Source organism: Ambystoma mexicanum, chromosome 6p (genome assembly GCF_040938575.1).
Source record: "Ambystoma mexicanum isolate Mex_15411 chromosome 6p, UKY_AmexF1_1, whole genome shotgun sequence".
Taxonomy (NCBI): domain Eukaryota; kingdom Metazoa; phylum Chordata; class Amphibia; order Caudata; family Ambystomatidae; genus Ambystoma; species Ambystoma mexicanum.
This window is the reverse complement of record NC_090935.1, coordinates 1,201,820,629-1,201,841,946: the sequence shown is the minus strand read 5'-3', so window position 1 is coordinate 1,201,841,946 and position 21,318 is coordinate 1,201,820,629. Positions and strand designations below refer to the sequence as shown.

General features: G+C 47.8%; 1 protein-coding gene across 2 annotated transcripts in view; it reads right to left on the bottom strand.

The window, feature by feature from the left end:
• TLNRD1 (talin rod domain containing 1) overlaps positions 1-21,318 on the bottom strand; it is a 117,395-nt gene that overhangs the window by 88,580 nt on the left and 7,497 nt on the right. The window contains exon 2 of one of the 2 annotated variants that reach the window (XM_069625852.1): positions 3,135-3,300. The exons of the other annotated variant lie outside the window; for it this stretch is intronic. The gene's annotated coding sequence lies outside the window, so the exon portion shown is untranslated. The remainder of the gene's footprint in view (positions 1-3,134; positions 3,301-21,318) is intronic. 2 annotated transcript variants of the gene reach the window in all.

Here is a 21,318-nt window from a genome sequence, read left to right as displayed (position 1 = left end):
TTTCTGATGAAGGTAGATGGTTGCATGGAAGCCCCGATTTCCATCCAGGAGGTTTTGTCGGTAATTGATGGAATGAATAAAGGCAAATCTCCAGGGATGGATGGTTTGTCAGTGGAATTTTATCAAAGATATGGGGAAGTGTTGTCACTGATTTTATGTGATTTGTATAAATGCTTTTTAAAGGAAGGCAGGTTATGTGATTCAATGAAGTAGGCAATCATTACGGTGATTCCGAAGCCTAGGAAGGATGCAACTAGATGCAGTAATTATCGACCTATCTCCTTGCTCAATGTAGACTTGAAAATCTTTACCAAAATATTAACGGTGAGGCTTAAATGCATGGGTGAATTAGTGGAGAGATCTCAGACAGGATTCTTGGAAAGAAGGTATGGATATGATAATATTTAAATGCTGTTGGACATTATGAGTTTACCAGACTCGGAGATAAAAGATATTTTGTTGATTTTTTTTTTTAGACGCAGAGAAGGCGGCCTTTGATAGTGTACAATTCAGGAAGCCCCAATTCACCCTATCGAAATTAGGTTTTGGTCCTTTCTTTATTAAAGCTGTTCAAGCGCTTCAGAATGGCATTTCGGAAAAGGTGTGGGTGAATGAGGGGTTTTCTGGGTCCTTTCCGTTGTTTAGAGGGACACGCCAGGGTTGCCCTTTGTCGCCATTGTTATTTCATTTGGTATTGGAGCCTTTGTTGGCATATATACGTCAGTTGAGGTGTCTCAGGGGGTTTGCAATTGGTGATGTGGAAATTAAAAGTCTGGCTTATGCGGATGACGTTGTGGTTATTTTGAAGGATCCTGCTGAAGGGGGTCCTGTATTGAAGGAGGTCTTTGAGGAAGTGGGTAAGTTATCTGGGTATCGGTTCAATTGGGATAAAACAGTGGTATTTCCGGCGAGGACTTTGCATGACTGAGAATCTGCTGGGGTGGCATTGTAAATGGGAATATTCTAGTGTGAAATATTTGGGTGTCTATATTACTCAAGATTTTAAAAAGTTGGTGAATTATAATGTGGATAAAATCATTGAGGTTCTTAGACGGGATATTATGAGATGGGGACAGATCAATCTAACTCTTTGGGGTAAACTTAATGCTATTAAAATGATTTTACTGCCGAAGGTTCTGTATGTTGTTCAATCTTTACCTGTGCACTTTACAAAGGGGGTGTTTGCACGCATAGACAGACTATTTCAGGATTTTCTGTGGGGATTTGGGAAGAGGGCCAAGATTCCCAGATATATTATGGTCCAGAAGGTTAAAGATGGAGGTTTTGGGTACCCGGTGTTAAGGAATTATGGCAGTGGTTTTTTGTTAAAGAAAGTGTCTGATTACACTGGTGAAGTTATGAAGAAGGTGCTGTGGTGGGTACAAATTGTGAGGTACAGCAGTTTTTGCCTTATGATATTTAAATGTTTGTTTTCTTTTGGAAAGTTGCCTAAGAAGGTGCAGTGTTTGAAGTCGGTTTTGGCTACTAAAGAAGCTTTGTCGTCTTGGATACTGGGAACTGGACAAGGTCTATATCTTTATGAAGAGGCTTCCCTTTGGCATAATCCTGGTCTGCAGTTTAATAAGGTACTAAATTGGAAAAGTTGGGTTCAGAAGGTTGTGTTGACCATTGGTGATGTGTGGAGTGCTGCAGGGGTGATACCTTTTGCTAGTTTAGTTGAGAAATGTGGGTTACGGGACCGGGAATTACAAAGGTATGACATTTTGGTGCCTCAGCTATTGGAACAAAGATATGTCTGGTGCTGCGTTTTTGAAGAAACCGGAGAATATTAATTTTTGGGAAATTGGACTCCATAGAGCGTCTACTATTATGCAGTTTATGCAACCTGATGGGCAATGGGTAGACTCGTGGGACAAGCTGAGGTTGTCTTGGATGGAGGAGTTGGGCAGGGAACTTACACCAAGGGAATGGGAAAAGGTTTGGACGGTACCAACGGCTGCCAAAGTGGATTTGCAATTGCGCCATATATATATCAGAGGATATTGGGTAGAATATATTGGACCCCAGTACGTATGTGAAGATTGGGATTGGTTGGTGATGATTGGTGTTGGGGCTGTGGGAAAGAACTAGGTACTTTGATACATATGTTATGGCATTGTGAAAGAGTGGTTAAGTTTTTGGAGGGAGGTTATTGATGGGGTTGACCAAATTTGGGACATGGTTTATAAAACGCAATCCCTTGGCGGTTGTTTTTTTGTTGTATGGTGGTGGACGGGATGCGAGTTGGGTGACATGTGGGGCATTCAGAGTTTTATTCGTGGCGGCTAAACAGGTGCTGAGGGTCTGGAAGACACGGAAGAAGCCGATGGTGGAGGAATGGATTTCAGATGTTAGAATTTTATCCAGATTTGAGAAAACTGATGTTGTGGGGGAGCTTTAGTGACCTTTATGGATGAGGTTAGATTAGGTTCTGAAGTGGAGTGCATTGGTCGTTTTTCAGATAACAGTGTATTGGGTAGGGGTTTGTGTTGTCTCTGTGGTTGTTTTGTGTGGTCTTGTCTGTCTATTGTCATCATGTGTCTAGTGCATCTGACTGTTTTAGGTTGATCTTGAGTTTTATATGGTGAAAAACAGAGTTATGGTTTGGAATTCTGTTTTCCACTATTGTGTATTTTGTAGTTCAATGACCTAGGATGTTAATTTTGTTATTTATTGTAACTTGCTAAAAACGAGAAATAAAGAGTTATATGTGCTGGACATGGTTGGACATGTAAGCTAATGGTTTCTGTGAATATTGAGACAAGCAATGCCCAGCTACATTCCCCTGACTCTTCCAGTTCGGAAATCACACATTTTTTGTATTGTTTCACAAACACAACCAATACTACAAGCCAAAAACTGAGCCATGGTACACAGATTTTTATGTTGACGGCCTACACAGATGTAATTAGCATGTGTAAATAAGGAAAATAAATCTGAGGAATGACAAGCATACCATTTTTGAAAGAGCACATGCAGACCTTTTGAAGGGTAGGTGACTTGTGCAGGTTACAAAAGCACACATTGCCTAAATCAGCAACTAAAAGGTAGGTCACATTTGGGAAATGAAAGGGTTGTGTAACAAAGTGCAGTAGCAAATGTATGAAAACGGTAAGAGAAAACGAACGTCCTACCTTCCCAAAAGGTGTCCCAATGAAGACGGTGCCTCACATGTATGGGTGCACCCAACTGGGCACAATTTCCCTAAGTGTTTCGGGAGAGCACACTCCTGTGGGAACCCACAGAGGTCTGGCTTGCGTGAATCGCCCTAGAATTTATTACCCAAAAGCCGGGCAAAGTCTGAAATTTAGGGGGAAAATAAAAAGTCAGACATTTATCACCTGGAAACTACTGAAACATACCACCAACACCACGCTTCCTTCCTTCTCACATTCCCACAAGTGTCCAAATGAACAGTCCCAATGTGTGGATGCACCTACCTGGGTGAAAAAGTGTTGACCATCCCCATGACCAACAGCAGTCCCAAGGAGCCACGGCAGGGTCCCCATCTGTTCCCTGGGGGGAATTATGTAATGCTGCCTAGCCAGAGGTACAGGATGGTCGGGGTGTGTCCCCCGGCCTTGGACAACTACCATGTGGGTCCACCATCCATCCCCAAGCGCAGCAGCACTCCCAGGGAGCGCCAGTAAGGTCCCCAACCTTTCCCAGAGGGAGAAAGGTCTAACAGCCATGGGCAGTTGTCTCCCATATGGAGCGACAATCTCCAAGTGCAGTGGCTGTCCCAGGAATCACCGGCATGGTCATCATCCTTGAAGGAGTGGGACCCTTCCGGAGCTTCCTGGAACGGCTGCTGGGCTGCAGGACGGTCAACCCACATGGGAGACAGCTTCCCAAGGCCAGGGATATCACCCCGACCATCCTGCTGTTCTGGCTGTCCACCATTACAGCTTTTCCCTCAGAGGAAGAATGGGGACCCTTCTGGGGCTCACCGGAACGGTTGATGCACTTGGGGACAGTCGACCCATATGGGAGACAGGTGCCCAAGGCCAGGGACATTACCCCCAATTATCCTGGAGCTATGGCTATCCTGCGTTACTTCTCCTTCTGGGAAAAGTCGGGGACCCTGCCAGGGCTCCTTGGGACTGCTGCTTTGCTTGGGATGTTCGACCCACAACAGAGAAAGCCGCCCAAGGCTGGGGGCATCACCTCAGACCACCTTGGAGCTCTGGCTGGCCTGTGTTACAGCTTTTTCCCCCACGGGGGGAAAAGCTGTATCGCAGCCCAGCCAAAACTCCAGGACAGCTGGAGGTGATGTCCCCGGCTTTCGGCATCTGTCTCCCATGCGAGTCCACCATCCCCAAGTGCAGCGGCAGCGAGCCAAGTAGGGTCCCCTACATAGAGAAAAATTGTATAATGCAGGAAAGCCCAGAGCTCCAGGATGGTCAGGGGTGCTGTCCCTGGCCTCGAGTGGCTGTCTCCCATGTGGGTCGACTAATACCCCCTTCCCCCCCAAAAGTACCGCGGTAGTTCCGGGGAGCCCCAGCAGGGTCTCCATTCCTCCCCAGAGGCGAAATCTGTAACGCAGCACAGCCAGAGGTGCAGCCTGGGCTAGCGGACAGTCAACCCACGTGGGAGATAGCCGCTCCCAGAGAAACACCAACATTTTGCTGGCATGGGGGGCAATTTGTGGCCTGACCCTGCATGTGTCCCAGCCCATCAAAATACCTCCCCCCAGACTGCCCAATCCCGCAGAATCAAAAAAGTTACTTGCATAATGTTGCAGCTCCTAGCATAAAAAAGACATGTAAACAAAAAACATTCATTACCCATGTTCAGCCCAGCAAAAACAAATCAACTATCACGCTCCCATCACCGCCCCCCACTTTCAAGCCATCCCTGGTGGTCTAGTGACCCTCACACACCAGTAAACACACATTTGCCCCTTCTTAGGGGCATATTTTTATTGAGAATATTAGTGACCATAACACCAGTTAACAGTATAATTCTAGGTTTGCGGATTTTGGTCGACCCCACCAAACTAGTTGAAAATCCCCTGCCCCCTCCTCTCAATTTCTTTAAATGTTTTTATGCCGCCAACGGTAGATGGTGGGTTCGAGTCAGGCCATATTGGATTGTGTAAGGAGTGGGGAAATGGGTGACGGAGGGGTGACCTACCCTGACAATCTGACATTTTTTTTTTTACAAAACATCTGGAAAAAAAGCAACTATTTCAGGTTCAATTTGAACACATAGATCCATAATTATGCCAATGGCTAAGATATCTTACACTTTGGTCCAATTAAATGGTTAAGATAAATCTAGAATATGATAAGTGAACCGATTATTTGAGTAATATAATAATGAAAATAATATACTTTCATGGAATATAAATGACTGAAAATATGAAACTGTCAATGAAAAGAATTACATATGGAGTACAACCATGAACTGAATGACAGCATAAAAAAGGAGAGAACTGACCATGTTTCTAGGTGGACACATGGGTATGGAGCAATGAGATCCTGGGGGGCCTGTACCTTCAGAAAGATGATAGCCAGTAGAGAAGGTATTCCCAAGGCGTCTACCCTCTCCACTTTATCCTTTGCCAGGTACCAGTCTGTAATTCAAGACCTGGTAGAGTTTTGAAGAATGAACAACTCTGCATTAGAAGGCCACAAGGTCTGTGGGTATCTTTTTTTTTTTAAACTTTATTTTTCAGATTTTTACATAAGAGAAAAAACATTGCACCCTTCACGAGGGTGCGTAACCCAGTGCCATCCTTTGAAGCCCTCCTCCCCCTTCCCAACCATCTCCCCCAGACCAACAGAGATATGGTAGCTTCCTTCTAGTAAGTTCTGTAGCCGAGGATTTCTGTACCCTGGTGAATCGATGAACATATGGTTAGGAGCTGTGCCTCCCTGACGAGGTCGTGGATAAACAATCATCTGCTTCATTAATCAGAAAGGACACCAAGGGCCCCCATATGTCGGGGGTGGGAGGGGCTGCATGTTGGGGGAGTGTTTTGATAAATTCAGATTCAACGTCCTGATAGTACAGAATATCTTTACGCCAGTGCGCCACTAAAGGTACCGGTCATCTGCCCCAAGACATGGCTACTCTCCTTCGGGCTAGGGTCAGTAGAAGTCCTGCCAATTTCCTTATACCGGGTGACCGCTGTTTTGTCATCCCGAGCAAGGCTGCCGTTGGGATGGGTTGCACCTCTTCTACGATTGCTGATGTGGTCTGAAGGATTTGTGTCCAGAGCGTGGTTTGTTTGGGGCAGTCCCAAGCAAGATGGACGAAGCCTGCAGATGGGTATCCACATATCTCACATTTTGCCGTTGTCTATTTGTTGTTTGTTCTTTTTTTGGGGGAGTGAAGTAAGTCTGGTGCACATAGTTGAAGTGTATTAGTTTTAGGTGAGAGTTGAGGGCTATTTTTTGGGTTTGCCTTAAAATGTATGCCGATTCCTCGTCTGGGATGGTAAAGTGGAGGGACCTCTCCCATCTGGTTTTCGTGCGGGTATCCATGGCGACTGTATCCGTTAGGGTGGATTTATAAATGTGTGATACTAGTCTGCCCTCGCCCCGGGCCTTGATCACGTTGTGTAGCAACTGCCATGTTGGTGGTTGTTGTGGGAATGAAGGAAATAGCGTTTGCAGGGTATATCGGAGTCTGAGTAAATGAACTTGTCTAGGGGCGTGTTGCCACCTCCTTCAGTTGCTTGTTGGGGTGTGCTAAAGGTGCCTTCGCTAAATAGGTCTCCCAACGCGGTTATTTGTAGCTTCCCCACCCACTGGTGAAAGATTCTTTCTGAAGTTAACAAAACCCCTGGGATGAATTTGATCAGGAGGAGGGGTGAGTATCTCACCTGAATATTGTATTTCCTTGCTAGTTTTTTTCCATATCTCTTATGTCGCTAGGACCACGTTCATGGTGTGAGTGTGCACTAGGAGCTGGCTGATGATCACAGCCCTTAGTAGATTGGGCGTTGCCAATGCCTTTTCTATCTGGACTTGTGGCCTGATCGAGTGTATTGCGTACCAGAAGCTGAGAAATTGCGCTTCGGCCGCCCAGAAGTATTTTTCTAAATCGGGAAGGGCTAGCCCGCCACTGGTCACAGAGAGGATCAGAGTCGAGTAGGCAACTCTGCTGGTTTGCCGGCCCATAGCAGGTCGAGAACCAGGCTTTTAATTTTTTTCAAGAAAGTTTGTGGCATTAGGATTGGAATATTAGCGAATAGGTATAGTAATTTTGGCAGCATCACCATCTTGACCAGGGAGGCTTTCCCCCCAAAGTGTCAGAGGGAGTGATTTCCAGCGGTTTACTTTTCTTGGAGCGTTTTAGCTACTGCTTCATAGTTGTCATGGAATACCTTGTGGTGATTTAGCGACATCAGTATCCCCAGGCAGTGGACTTTTGAGGACTTCCAAGCGAACTTGTAGTCATCATTGAATGGTTTAGTACTAGGAGTGAGTAGAAAAATAATTGATTTTGTGTGGTTGATTTTTAAGCCCGATATCGCTCCAAACTTGATCACTTCACTCATGACTGGGTTAAGGTTCTCTATGGGATCTCAAATAAATAGTGCCACATCGTCCGCATATAGCGAAATGTTCAGCCTGTGCTGGCCCACTTTGAGGCCTCGGAGTTGTTGGGAACGTAATTTGGACTCTAATGGTTCCATTATTAAAGCGAAGATTAGTGCAGAGAGAGGGCACCCTTGTCGAGTGCCGCGTTGTAACCTGATGGGGGAGGATCTCGCTGATCCCACTAATATTGTTGCCTGGGGGTCATTGTATAGGAGGGAAACGAGTTTGATGAATAGGGCGCCCAGGCCCATCTGGGTGAGTACGGCAAATAGGAAAGGCCACTCTACGGAATCGAACGCCTTTTCAGCATCGAGTAGAACTGCCACAGCTTGGCCGGTGGGGTCTAGGGCCTCGGCGATGGCAAACAGTCTCCCGATGCCGAACGTCGTGCATCGGCCGGGCACAAACCCTGCCTGGTCTGCGAGCACGAGAGCCGGCATCAGCAGCAATAGCCTCGTTGTGAGAATTTTAGCAAGGATTTTATTATCCAGATTGAGGAGGGATATGGGTCTATAGGATGTGCAATCACCAGGGGGCTTGCCTGCCTTGAGTAGAGGGATGATGTTAGCCTCGCGTAATGATCGTGGCAGGGAGCTTGTCTCCAACGCTTCAGAGCAAACCTCCGCGAGTAGAGGGACTATGGTTTCTGCAAAGGCCTTGTAAAACTCCCCGTTGAGGCCATCGGGTCCTAGGGATTTGGGCGGGTTTTGATGGCTTCCTTTATTTCGTCTGGTGTGATAATTTTGTTAAGGGTTCACGCAATGCTCCCTCCACCCAGTAGAGTTCAGTGTTTGAGATACCTCTTCAGGGCGTCTGAAGAGTATTTGGAGGTGTACAAGCCTTGATAAAACGTTTGGAATTCCCTGGCTATGTCTTCATCCGTGTGCACCTCTGTGCTGTGCCTGGGTTGTATCCTCTCGATCAGTTGGTTTCCTGTCGGCTCTGATTAGCCTAGCCAGGAGGGCTCCAGGTTTCTGGCCTTCGACATACTGGCGGATTTGGCTGTTTCGGTCTAGGAATTTTAGCTCACGTTCCGGTGTGGACTAAAATTTTGCAGTTCTTCTTTAAGTGCTGCTTGGGTGCGTGGGTCGTTGTTACAAAGCTTGAGTTCCAGCTGCTTCAATCTTTTTTCACTAGTGGCGAGTTCCTGTCGGATTAGTTTATTGATGCCTTTCTCCGTGGCAAGGCAAACTCCTCTTGTGAAACACTTTAGCGTTTCCCAGATTGTGCTTGGAGAGGCCACAGTGCCCAGGTTTATGTCCAGAAAGGTTGATATTTCGTCGCGGAGTTCTGATGCAAAGACTTGGGCTTGTAAAGCCCCGGGCTTGAAGCGCCACTGCTTCAAGCGGGATTTGGTGTTGGATGGTTTAGGGTCACTGGTGAGTGATCTGAGAAAGTTTTGGGTAAAATTTGGCATTGCTCCCAGTGGAGGGAGCCACTGGAAGAAACACCAGAAGGTAGTCTGGAATCAGAATTGTGGACCGTCGAGTGGAAGGTGTACTCGCGCTGTTCCCAGTTGCTGTGTCTCCAGATGTCCACCAGGTTGTAGGCTTTGCATATTTCTTGTATCTGTAGGCTGGCTTTGGAGGTTGTCAGGGTCGTGGTGCCCGACCTGTCTTTTGCGGGGTCTAGGACTGTGTTGAGGTCGCCTCCTGTTAGGGAGAATTCTCTTATAAGGCTAATTTGCCAAACCTAGTGAGTCCCCCAGCAACTTTGCTGGATTTTTGGGGTTTGTTTTTTTCTCCTGCTAAGAGTGAGACTCTTTTCCTCCCGCTCTTAGACATGATTTGAGGTGCTTTTTGACTTAGTATGTGTTCATGGGCTATGGAATAACCTCTTTCTACTCCATAGGGCATCATCTGTTTTTTTTGTATGTGTGTTACACAGCACCCTCAGTGCAGTAACACAGGGGTGTCATAGTGACTCCCCAACAGACTCCATACCCTGGGACTGACTACTGTTTCCCAGAGCATGTAAAGTCACCATTGACTTTACTGGTCCTAAATTGTGAACAGAACCAGTACACACCATCATATTCAGGAAGTACTGGTAGGGGTAATTCGATTGCCCCTGGGTCTGTTTCCAAGGGGGCACTGTGCATTCCCCCCCACCACCCCTTGTCGAGTTTCTTGCTGGTGGTAGTGGTTACCACGCAAAATATTCCTTCAGAATATTCTCTATGGGATTTTCCCATTGCTTTTAAACGCACCACTTTTTGGTGCAATGTTAAAGATACCGCTGCTTTATTTATTTAATATTAAATCCACGGTTGTTTTTTTGGCCAGAACTCGGTTCCAAAATAGCTTTTGTGTCCGTCTCTGTAACTCTGACCAAGGTCGAGCCCTTTGTTCCACTATTTTGGTGGGCTTCTCCACAGAAGCCCACCAAACGGTGCCACTCTGTCTGGGTTCCATAGGAGGGGCGGAGGGGGGGGGGGGGATTTGGCACCCTGGACTGAGTTGCCATAGCAACTCAAGTCGCACTCTTCTCTGATTGGCCCAGTGGTGAGCTGCCCAGATCACCACTTAGCATATGCGATTGACAGCTAGGCTGATGAATGTGGGTTTTTCTGCATAAAAGCAGGGCCTTTGGGACTGGAACTTCAGAAGTCGCCACAGGACCTAAGAATCCGAAGAGGGAAGAAGCTGAGTCATCTGCAACGACGACACCACCGGTGAAGCCCTGCTGCAACAAACTCACCACTTTCCCAACGATAAGAGAAGATTTTCTGCTGGACGAGTCTTCTCCCCCTGAGCTGGTACGACCAACCAGTTCGCCTCTTTCGCCTTCCAAAGATGTCTCTTGGTCGAATCGCCAGTGCCAAGCACCCTGGCGGCCGGATAGCCAAACTTCACCACTTTGACCGCGAATAAAAGGACCGTACCTTTTAATCGGGAACTCCGCGGCTGGTTTCATCCCTGGGCAGTGAACAACTCCAAGTTTCCTCCTCGACGAGATCCTCTCTTCCCCTGGTCGGAACAACGAACTGCAACCACTGCCAGGAACAACTGCCACCGCTGGAGCTTCCTCTCTTAAGAAACTGTGTCCTACCTGGCCTCCCTTTCTACAGATTGCTAAAGGTGACCCTTAAGTCCTTGGCTTTCTATACTGGGTTGGCCCTAGACCCATCTTTGTTTCTTGAACACTCTGCAAAGACTTTTAGTGCATCTTAAACTGTGATCCTGGGCACATTTCGCTTTGCTCCATTTAAAGTGGGCCTGGCCTATGAACTTTGGCTCTACAGTACATTCTGCCTTTATTCCCTTGCTCCGACTCTTAAAAAGTGTTGGGACTGTATTATTCTTATGCTCTGCCTTTTTCTCTTCCTCTAACTAAACTATTGGAGTGCCATCTTAGTTAAGCACTCACATCTGTCTTAACAAATAGTGGTGTTTTAACTCTGACTTGTCTAATAGTTATTAAGGGAGGTGTGTATACTTTATCGGACTGTGTTTTAACTTGCTTTTTGATTTAGAGTGCTAGTGTATTGCCTAAAGTGGGTTTTAAATAAACAAACTATATTTTTGATACAGAGCTCTGGTCAGTGTTTGTTCGCTCTACTGTATTTTTAGCCCTATTGTGTATACTCTACATACTGCCTTACTCTTCTTGCGAGAGGTCTGACTGCTCAGCCACAGCTACCAGGTAAATCTGGGTGGTGCAGACTGCACCAATTGGGTTTACTGCTTACTACTGTGGTCTTAATCTTTTTGAGTGTTCCCTAAGGGAACTGCACAGGATTCTACCTAACACCTCCCCAGATTATCGTTGCTGTGGTTTGGATAGAGAGGTGCGTGAGAACCCAATCAAAGTTGTTCGCTCCATCGACATTCGGGCCATAGGAGTTAACAAGGATAATGTCTTTGCCTGCAATAATCCCTCTTACCAAGAGTGATCTGCCCTCTGCGTCTTTCTCCACACTAATAGTCCTGAAGCTGCTTCGGTGGTTGATCAGGATCGCCACACCTCTGGCGTATGCCGAGAAGGAGGAAAAATACCTGTGACACCCCCAGCTTCTGGCCCACTGGTGTTCCCTTTCTGGGATGAGATGGGTCTCTTAAATAAAGGCAATGTCTACTTCGTGCCTCTTTAGGAATTGAAGGATCCTCCTTATTTTAGAGGGGAGGTTACCTCCCCTAATATTCCAGGTGGCGACCTTGAATTGTATGACCAGTATAGACAGTTCAGCTGATGTTTTTGTCTTTGTCCTGATTGGACTTCGGGTCATGTACAAGGCTTGTGTTGCTGATTGTTGGCAGCTCTAGTGGTGTTTTTGCGGCAGGATCAAATTTGTCGTGCGGTCCGTGGCGTGTGGGGGGTTTAATGGGTTGATGGCACTTTCCCCAATCCAAATCACTGGCTTCCTTCCTTAGAAGGGCAACCCCCAACTGGCCCCTTTTGTTTACTCCTTCGGAGACCGAACTGCAACAGAGCATGTTCGTCTCCCATTCTCCCCTCCCCCCCAATACCAGTGAACCGTTTGTGTTAACTTTGCTGTGCAAGGGGTACCAGGGGCCTCCCAATTTGCACGGCCTCGGAGTGCTCAGCTCCTAGATCTATCTCAGTTGGAGCGCTGCGTGAGTGCCGCCGACCGTGCAGTGTTTACAGTGGGTTTCTGTGCAAACTCTGTCTCCGAGCTTGGTTGGGGGCCGGCGCGGGGTATCCGGCTCTGTCCAAGAAGGCATTGGCCGCCTCCGGTGTCTGAAAGAAGTGAGTTCTTCCCTCATGCTGTATTCTGAGGCGCACCAGGTAGAGCATAGAGTAGATGAGTTGGTTGTCCCTGAGTCTTTGTCTGACCGAGGTGAAGGATCTTCGCTGAAGTTGTACTGCCGGGGAGAAATCAGAGTAGAAATGTACTCTGTCTCCTTCAAACTGGAGCTCTCCCTTTTCCCTGGCCAGTTGTAGAATGGCATCTCGGTCTTTGTAGTTGAGCAACCTGGCAATTATGGGTCTGGTGGGAGACCCGGGGACGGGTTTAGAGGATGGAATCCTGTGGGCTCGCTCGACCACAAACATGTGGGATAGGGCCTCGCGGCTGAAAAGGGTGGTGCATAGCTTTTCCACAAAGACTTCCATTTTAGAAGACAGCTGCTGTTGCTCACCCCAGTAATTCTAATGTTAATCCTCCTGGAGCGACCTTCCAAATCCTCGCATTTGGAGGTGGTTGCCTTCATTTGGGACTCTAGTTGGCTGACTTTAGCTGCTAGGGTCGCTGCGCCGTCATCCAGGTTTGAGACGCGGTGCTCGACTTCGTTGAGGCGTTCCGTGTGGGTATCCATTCTGTGCTGCAGAAGGTCTACATTCGAGGAGAGCCCATCCATTTTATTATTGAGGCTCCCGATGCCGGCCTTAAGCTCCAGTAAGAGGCTCTTTATGTCTAAAGAGGAGGTTCCATCCTCTGCCTGGGCCATGCTGCTGGTCGAGGATTCCGGGTCCTCCTGGAGCCTGGGTGTCTTGGGGTGTGTACCTGATTCAAAGTTGAGCTTCCTTTAGGACCTGCCTTTTTCCCCCCATGGAGGTGGTGCGGAGGAAGGTGTTGCCTAGGTTGGAGTGAAGGAGGGAGGCTGTTAACTCTGTTGACTGGCTCCCGGCGAGGTGATATGACCATGAGTCGCGGTGGTTCGCAGGGGTAGTTGAGCGAACCGGGCCAGGTGGTGTGTCTGGGGCTTTTATTTTCTTTAGTGAGCCAAGGATTGAGGATGTCCACTGGAGGCGGTATGCTTCTGGCTCGATGAGCCTGGTTGGGCGTAAGCTCCAGCTGGTGGATGCGGGTATCCGGTGGGCAGGGGGAGCTGTGGGGTGCAAGAGGCTACCCAGAGAGGCTGCAGGGATTTAAGTTTGTGTCTTCCAATCTGCTCTGCTGCCCCGGATTAGGGTGGGTTGCAAGCATCCGCACTCTGGCTGTCACACCGGCCCATTTTTGGCGTTCTGTTGCTTGCGGGCGTTCACTAAAAATTGATGAGCTGTGCTGCGCCGGGCGCGTAGCATTGGTAGACAGGAGATTGTGTCCCTCGCCTCTCTCCCCCTGCGATCAGGGGCTGAAGCTGCTCTGTGGAGCGGTCTGAGGTCTCTGGGTCCGTGTGGGCGACACCACCAGGTCGGAGCTGACGAGCCGCTTGTCTTTGGCTTCAGAGGGAGGGCCAAGGGGGCCACGGATCGCTGGAGCCCGCCCTGGGCTTTATGACTGGGCCTGGGCAGGCTTGTTCACACTGGGGGGCTTATGCGGGGTTGCAGGTGATTCAGCAGGTTTCCCCCCCCAGCGCTCTCCGTACCTGCTGAGGGCGTTATCTCGCCGTGGTGGCGCCAGTCGGCGCGGGGGCAGCAGAAAGGTGGTGTGGAGACGCCTTTCGACTAACGGCCACCACGCTCGGATGTACGGGCCCTCTCCCGGCCGTCAGCGGATCAGTGTGGTCCCCAGACGCACCTCAATGTAGGCTGCTGCTTCTTGATGGGAGGGCAGGGGGAGCAGGAGGCATGCAGAGGAGACCCTCGGTGACTCCCGCCCGAGGCCCGCAAGTGTGCCCCCAGCTTCCCCAAGGCTCGCATGGTGGGCGGGTTCTCCTCCCTTGGCTATCGCACCGGCCCAGGCAGCCTCGGTGGATCAGGGGCTCCCGGCAGGCCCGCTCGTTTCTTTCAGGCACAAACTCCGTGGGGCCGCGTTTAGGGCCTCCGGGCATCCGTTTTTGCCCCAAACTGTACGGGATGGTGAGGCAGTGTCTGATGATGCTGGTGAACGACGGTCTAGGTAGGCTTCACCGAGATTTGCAGACGATTGTGCCGGATTAATAGGAGGCTGTGTGGGAGCTCACTAGGGTGCAGGCATCTTGGTGGGCCCTCTTGCACCCTCTATCCTGTGGGTATTGTCTTTGATCCCACTAACAGTATATCTGAATACAGTCTGCAGGATGGACTGTGAAAAAGACCTACTTGAGCTTGAGGGTATGCAATGAAGTTGGTAGATGACGAGGTTCAAGGTTGGCAGAGTTATTGTGCAGCTGCCTGCAGGAGGCACCATGGTGGCGTCAGGCAGCTACCATGACAGCGCTGCTTGACTTCAAGTTGGTAGCTGACAATTTATAACTGATACATATCACTATATCTGAAGATGGTAAATTACTCAGAAGAGCCAATCCCTGTCATCTACACACAAGGACTTGGGCACATTAACACCCTTCATTTTCTTCCTTTCACCTTCAAAAGGGGCAGGACTAGATAGGGAGGCTTGGGTAGAAGGCCTAGTATGGGAGTTTGGAAACAAGCGTTGCAGTAAAGAGTGGAGTAAAAGAGGAAGAAGGTAGGCAAAGGGAGGGGGAAGGAGAGTAAGACCTAAAGAGGTGGATGGGAGAGGAAGGTGAAAATGTGTCAAAAGAAGGGAAAGGGGAGAGCAGCGTGAAGAGGGGAAAAATAGCAAGGGGGAAAAAGAGAGATGGAAGGTGAGACGAGAAAGGAGGAAATTACTTGGAGAACATTTTGAAAGGTACAGACAAAATCGGTATAGGAAGATAAGGGCCAACGATGGAGGAACATTTTGGGCGAGGTACTGAGGAAGAAAAGGGAGATGGAGGAAGGAAGAAGTGCAGAAGGTGGACCCTAAGAATAAAGTAAATACTGTGGAAGAAGGCCCATGCCCGTTAAAAAGTATGCTAGCTGGCGCCTGGTTGTACATCTTAACATAATAACTAGCCCATCAAAAGTAGAAAGGGGTAGTGGAAAGACGAGGAGTGCAGTACCCTGGCTAAACCAACTTAACCAGGGTTTTCTGGCCCTGCTGACGCATCACATCGTCCGTTTCTGCCACCTGGAAAGGGCCCATCTTTGTTTTCAAGCCCAGGAGTGCCAGCGCGTCTTTCAAGTCCAGGACAGACAAATGGTCTTTCTGGCCAGTAGAGCAAACAAATCTTCATGCCTAATAGGACCAATGTGTTGTCAATCCTAGGAAGGTCAACCCATGCTCATAAAAAGCACTAGAGGGGGACTAACTGAACCATTCACACTTGGCCATACAGTTCTAGTTAAGTAATATTAGAATACGGAAAGTGGCCAAGGGAATAAAGTCCCCTAGAAGAAAGGGGACCTCCTCACGGTGTTAGGCAGGTCAGCAGAGCGAATGTGTGGAATGCGAACAGAACACACTCGAAGAGAATGCAAGGCAAGTAATACAGTGGTTGGCGTAAGGGTGAGGGCAGAGTTGTTACTGCATAAAGATACACTAAAAAAAAAGGAAGTCACACATACTGGCTGTGTCCTGGTTCACTTCCTTAACTGGTGATGAGTTGCGGCAATGACAAAGACCCTGCACTGCATCGATTCTGGTTGCCCTGGCTGAGCAGGTACAGGGTTAGTTGCGCAATTGAAACGGCTCATTAGGAACCTCCAGGCCTGTACTGGGGAGCATCTGGGCTGCGCGTTAGCCTATAAGGACACAAAAAGCCCCCTAGCAGCATAGCTGTGCGTGTACACGACAGAACACGTGATCCAAGGACGCATTGTCTGCTGTTGCCAGTTGTTACCTGCCAATTTGAGACATAAGGAGTTGACATGTCTGTTGTTTAGCAATATAACAAGCGGAAGGCCTTCACTGCACACTGTGCTGTGCCCGTCCCACATGCAGTGTAGCGACCAAAAGAAACACTTGCACACATAAAGAAGGGAGCATAATTGGCCGTTACTGAGTTTTTTTTTCATTGCACCCTAAAAAGGGTCGTTACAGACTTTTGTCCCTGTGAACAAGGTGACAAATACCAAGGCCACGAAAATAGGGAGCAACAGAAACGAATTCAGAGATTATGGCAAATATACCAGGCACTGGGTTATTCTTAGGTTACTAAATGGAAAGAAAGATTCCAGAAGTATATGTTGGCAGTATATGGTCATAATTATTTGACTAAAACGAAAGAGGAAATCTGGGAGATTCACCGCAAACAACCACGATGAACAAACTGGGGCACAGCAAAGAGCAAATAATTGCAATCTTTCTTTGAAGCCCGGTAGACAAATTCGATAATTCAAATTCAAACTTTAAAGTATTGATGTTTATATACCTTTGCTTACTCTGGAAGAATCACTCTTATTCTAAACACATTTGTTACATAAATACATAACTTTTACATTTCCATTTAACCAAAATCCCAATATTTTGATAGGAATGAGTCACTCAATATTTGTGCCCACTACTGTCACGTATGCCCCATCTCCAACTATGTGTTTTGGGCGCTTCTCGCCCTTCAGGTTTGAATATTGGGTTGTTATTCCTTTCTCATTTCCTGCAAAAAATATATAATAGAGAAGCTGAATCAGTACTCTCCTTTACTAGAATGCTCAATAGTGTACTGAATTGTAAAAAGGTGCCTGAACCCACTAACCTTTGAATCAGTCTTGGAGCCTGGTCGAGATGCTTCCATTCATTTTTTTTAAACTTTATTTTTGGTAAATGCAAGGAAGTCATAACATAACAAACATGGAAGTAACTTGTGCTTCATCTCCCGCTTCCCTCCCCCTCGCCTCTGCCTCCGCCTCCCCCCAGGATGTACCTGGGCCCGAGTTAGCAGTGGTCAACAGTTAATTGCGTTATTCGGAATGGGACGAGTGTCTGTGGGATTCCGTTGGGGCTCTGGGGATTAGTCTTGAGAGGAGTCACTGTTTCCCGTGGTCATCAAATAAGCGATGCATGGGCCCCAAATGTCGGGCGGCTGAGCATGCAAGGGTAATAACTTCATAAAGTTTGTTTCCGTGTCCTGACAGTACGATATGTCTTAACCACTGCTGTGCGGTCGGTGTGGGTCCCTTACCCCATGACATTGCAATTCTTCTGCGAGCCAACAGTAGCAGCAGCCCTCCTAGATTGCATGTTGAGGAAGGAAGGCATTTGTTGAGTCCCAACAGGGTAATCTTGGGGTCGGGTTCTATGGGTGTGCTTAATATTGCTGCTGACTTTTCCAGTATCGTTTCCCAAAATTGTTGGTTTGCTGGGCAGGACCATGCGAGACGGAGGAAGTCTGCCGATGGCGCACCACAATGACCACACTGTGAGGAAGTCGAGGGGTGGTGGATTTTAGCGGGTGTGTGGTATGCTTGGTGAATGAATTTTAGATGTATTATTTTGTATCTTGTATTTAGTGATACCTTCTGAGTTTGTGCTAGAACGTAGTCCCAATCTTCATCTGGAATTGAGATCTGGAGGGTCTTTTTCCATCTCACTTTAGATGTTATCGGGTTCGGGGCTGTGTCTGTTAATAGGGATTTGTATAACATCGAGACTAACTTGCCTTCTCCTTGTGACTGGATGACCCCGTGTAGCAGTTGCCACGTTGTGGGTTGTTGCGTAAATGAGGGTAGTATGGTTTGTAGGGTGGCTCTAAGGCGGAAGTAACTAGATGTGTCAAGGGCAGTGGAGGCTCTGCAGGTTTTGGCCTGTTGGGGAGGGAGGAAGTGCCCTTCGATGAAAAGGTCGCCCATGGTTTTCAGTTTTAACTTGTCGACCCAATTCAGGTAGACTTTCTCAGTGGATAAAGGAATACATTTCACCGGGAGTAAGGGGGGGGGGGGGAGGGGGAGAACCTGGTCTGAAACTTACATTTCAGCGCAATTTTTTCCATATCGCTATGGTGGATAGGACCGTCTTCAGGGTGTTGTGTGGGCATGTGTCCGGCCAAAAATGGCTGCTCTGAGCAGGGTTGGGGATGCCAGAGCTCGCTCTAGCTGGACATGGGGACGGACGAAGTGCGTGGCGTACCAATGACCCAGGAATTGGGCTTGTGCTGCCCAGTAATAGCATTCTACGTCGGGGAGTGCCATTCCACCTTTTTTTTACTGGCTGGATTAGTGATTTATAGGCTATTCTGGCTCGTTTGCTCACCCCCAGAAGTTCCAGGACTATGCTCCTTAGATTTTTTTGGGGTACCAGTAGGGGGAGATTTACGAATAGGAGTTTGGGGGAGTATCACCATTTTTACTAACACGCGGCCCCATAGTGTGAGAGGCAGTGATTTCCATCTTTCCATTTCCCCCAGTAGTGTTTGGATTACTTTAGCGTAATTGTCTTGGAAGAGGGTTTGGTGGTTTCTGCCATTTGTATGCCCAAGTAGCGCACATTTGTGTGTTCCCATTTGAAGCCAAAGTCATCTTGGAATTCTCAGGGGTGAGTGGGAATATAATTGATTTACTGTGGTTGATCTTCAAGCCAGAGAAGTTACCAAATGTTATTATGTTGCGTATTACTGGGTTTAAGTTTGTTATCGGGTCCCATATATAAAGGGCGATGTCATCTGCATACCGGAGTATACACAATAGGTACAGAGACAAAGTAGCACAAACAAACACTGACCAGAGCTTTGGTGTAAAAGTATATAATTATTTATTTAAAAACACACTTGTGATTTACACTAGCAAAAACGAGGTAAGTAAATTCAGCACACAGTCACTATCATATATATACAACCCTATTCACTTATTAGGCAAGTCTTAGTGAAAAAAACCCACTTATTTTCAGACAGAGGTGAGCGCTTAACATAAGATGACACTCTAATAAGTTATAAAGAAAGGGAGGGAAAAGGGTAGAGTTAAGGAAGCACACAGGTTTCAATACTTTTACAAAGAACCACAGTAAGGCAGGATAGGCAGAGTACTACCGGAGAGCAAAGAAGTCAATTGCAAGGCCCACTCTTGCAGAGAGCAAGCAGAAGGGGTCCAGGTTCACAGTGTGGGGTTATGCCCAAAGAGTCTTGTAGATAGTTCGCAAAAAAAGGATGAAATTAAAGTCAGGAAAAGTTAGCTAGGTTGTCCCAGGCTAGCCCAGGTTAGAAAGTCGAGGCTTTACTGTCACCCCGAACGATCTGTCGCAAGCGAAGCCAGGCGTGACACAGTACCTTAAGTGGGAAGGAAGCTCCAGCGGGGGCAGTTGTTCCTGGCAGCAGGTGCAAGTCGGTGTTTCGTCCAGAGGAAGAAGAGGTCTCGTCGTGGAGGAAAGATGAAGGTCGTTGCACTGCCAGAGAAGAAACCAGCCGCTGAGTTCTTCGGTAAAAAGGTACTACCCTTCTCTTCGTGGTAGTGGTCAACCGTGATATTCCGGTTGCTGGGGTGCTTGGCACGGGCAAGGCGGCCACGAGATGCTCCAGGAAGGTGAAAAGAAGGCAAAACTGGTTATCCCCACCAGTCAAAGGAAGAAGACGCTCCGGACTGGAGATCTCCTCTGTCGTTGGGAATAGTGGTGAGACGGTTCAGCAGGGCTCCACCGGTGGTGTCGTTGTTGCAGGTCGGCTCAGCTTCTCCCTCCTCGGATTCTTTAGGTCCTGTGGCGACGTCTGAAGTTCCAGTCCCCAAAGCCCTGCTTTTATGCAGCACACCCCCATTCACTCAGCCTAGCTGTCAATCAAACATGCTAAGTGGTGACATAAGAGTGCGACTTGAGTTACCAAGGTAACTCAGTCCAGGGTGCCTAAACCCTCTCCTACACCCCCTGTGGTACCCAGACAGAGTGGCACCACTTTGAGGCTTCTGGGGAGAAGCCCGCCAAAAAGTGGAACAAAGGGCTCGACTTGGGTTGGAGTCACAGAAGAGAACACAAACGCCATTTTAGAATCGAGTTCTGGCAAAAAATACCAGCCGGTGAATTAATATTAAATAAATAAACTGGCGGTATGTTCGAGACTAAAAGAATTAAATAATTAAAGTTGGTAGCCTCGAACAATGGGAAAATCCCATAGAGATATATTCGCGGTCGAATATAAAAAGTATCCACTGCCACCAGCCAAAACTCGATCAGGGGGGACGGAGACATGCCCCCTCGAACAACAGACCCCGGGGCAATCCAATTGCCTCGACCAGTACGTCCACAATGTGATGGTTTGTACTGGTTTCTGTTCATAATTTGGGACTAGTAAAGCCAATGGTGATTTTACATGCCCTAGGAGACAGTAATCAGTCCCAGGGTATGGAGTCTATGTTGGGGGGTCGCTACAACACCCCTGGGTTACGGTACGGAGTGTGCTGTGTAACCCACATCAAAAACACTATGGAGTAAAAGACCCCATAGCCCATAAAAAACAAAGGAACACCTCAAATCATGTCTAAGAGTGGGAGTAAAAGAATCTCACTCTTAGCAGGAGAGAAAAAAATAAACCCCAAAAATCCAGCAAAGCTGCTGGGGGACTCACTAGGTTTGGGAAATTAGCCTTACAGAGAATTCTCCCTAACAGGTGGTCTCTGGCCATTTGGATGCTTAAATAGCGCACATTTGTGTGTTCCCATTTGAAGCTAAAGCCATCTTGGAATTCTCGGGTCTCAGGGGTGAGTGGGAATATAATTGATTTACTGTGGTTGATCTTCAAGCCGGAGAAGTTACCAAATTTTATTATGTTGCGTATTACTGGGTTTAAGTTTGTTATCGGGTCACATATATAAAGCGCGATGTCATCTGCATACCGGGAGATAATTACTTTGTGGGGACCAAAGGCGAGGCCTCTTTGTATGTTTCTAGTGTGAAGATCTGAGGCGAGGGGCTCCATCACCAGTGCAAAGAGCAAAGGGGATAGTGGGCACCCTTGTCTTGTTCCTCGCTGGAGATCAATCGCCACAGATCTAGTTTTCCCTAGAATAATGTGTGAGCGGGGTTGATTGTATAGTAGGGCTGTTAGTTGGAGGAATCTTTTGCCGAAGCCCATACGCTGGAGGATTTCAAAGAGAAAGGGCCATTCGATGGAGCCGAAAGCTTTCTCTGCGTCTAGGAGGACCGCCACCGCTTGGTGCGAGGGGTCCAGTGCCTCCATGA